The following is a 1,150-nucleotide window of genomic DNA, read 5'->3' on the forward strand; positions in this document are numbered from 1 at the left end:
GGGAAGGTAGTGGTGTTAAAAAACCCAGGGATGCCCTGTTTTCCGGAGACACCGGAAAGAGCCGGGCCTCTTTCTGGACTCAGCGCCGCCATGGCTCTTGGTCCCAAGAAGCACCTGAAGCGTGTGACTGCTCCAAGGCATTGGATGCTGGACAAACTCACTGACGTGTTTGCTCAGCATCCATCCACTGGTCCCCACAAACTGAGAGAATGTCTCCCCCTGATCATTTTTTTAAAGAAATAGACAAGTATGTTCTGACAGGAGATGAAGTTAAAAAAATTTGCATGCAGCGGTTCATTAAGATTGATGGCAAGGTCCGAACTGATATAACCTACTCTGCTGGTTTTATGGATGTCATCAGCATTGACAAGACTGGAGAGAATTTCCGCCTGATCTATGACACCAAGGGTCGCTTTGCTGTTCATTGCATTACAGCTGAGGAGGCGAAGTACAAGCTGTGCAAAGTTAGAAAGATCTTTGTGGGCACAAAAGGAATCCCTCACCTTTTGACTCATGATGCTCAAACCATCCGCTATCCTGATCCCCTCATCAAGGTGAATGACACCATTCAGACTGATTTGGAGACTGGAAAGATTACTGATTTCATCAAGTTTGACATTGGTAACGTTTGTATGGTGACCGGAGGTGCTAACCTGGGAAGAATTGGCATGATCACCAATAGAGAGAGGCATCCTGGCTCGTTTGATGTGGTTCATGTGAAAGATGCCAATGGCAATAGCTTTGCCACCCAACTTTCCAACATTTTTGTTATTGGAAAAGGCAACAAACCATGGATTTCTCTTCCCCGAGGGAAAGGTATCTGTCTCACCATTGCTGAAGAGAGAGATAAGAGACTGGCTGCCAAACAGAGCGGTGGGTGAAATGATCTGGGTGATGGAAATGGAGAGCTCTCTAAAGGAATAAATACAGCATAATTTTAAAAAAAACAAACAAAAAAACAGGTACAAGGGAACAAGTGATCCAAATCAGTGGTGAAGAGGTTGTAGGAGGCCAGGTAGGGTGTGATCAAGGGTAATGTAACTAAGAGGAATTACTAAAACCCAAATGAAAACTGAGCATGATAGTGGGACAAGAAGAATGTCAAAGGAGATAGAGGAAAGAGCTTGGAGGCAAAGGGCATTTCTAGAGG

General features: G+C 44.9%; 1 pseudogene; it reads left to right on the forward strand.

The window, feature by feature from the left end:
- Positions 1 to 90: 90 nt before the first annotated feature.
- LOC101650021 lies at positions 91 to 916 on the forward strand (annotated as a pseudogene).
- The last annotated feature ends 234 nt before the right edge of the window (positions 917 to 1,150 follow it).

This window comes from Echinops telfairi, unplaced genomic scaffold (assembly GCF_000313985.2).
Source record: "Echinops telfairi isolate 266 unplaced genomic scaffold, ASM31398v2 ScPeMD7_7400;HRSCAF=8409, whole genome shotgun sequence".
Taxonomy (NCBI): domain Eukaryota; kingdom Metazoa; phylum Chordata; class Mammalia; order Afrosoricida; family Tenrecidae; genus Echinops; species Echinops telfairi.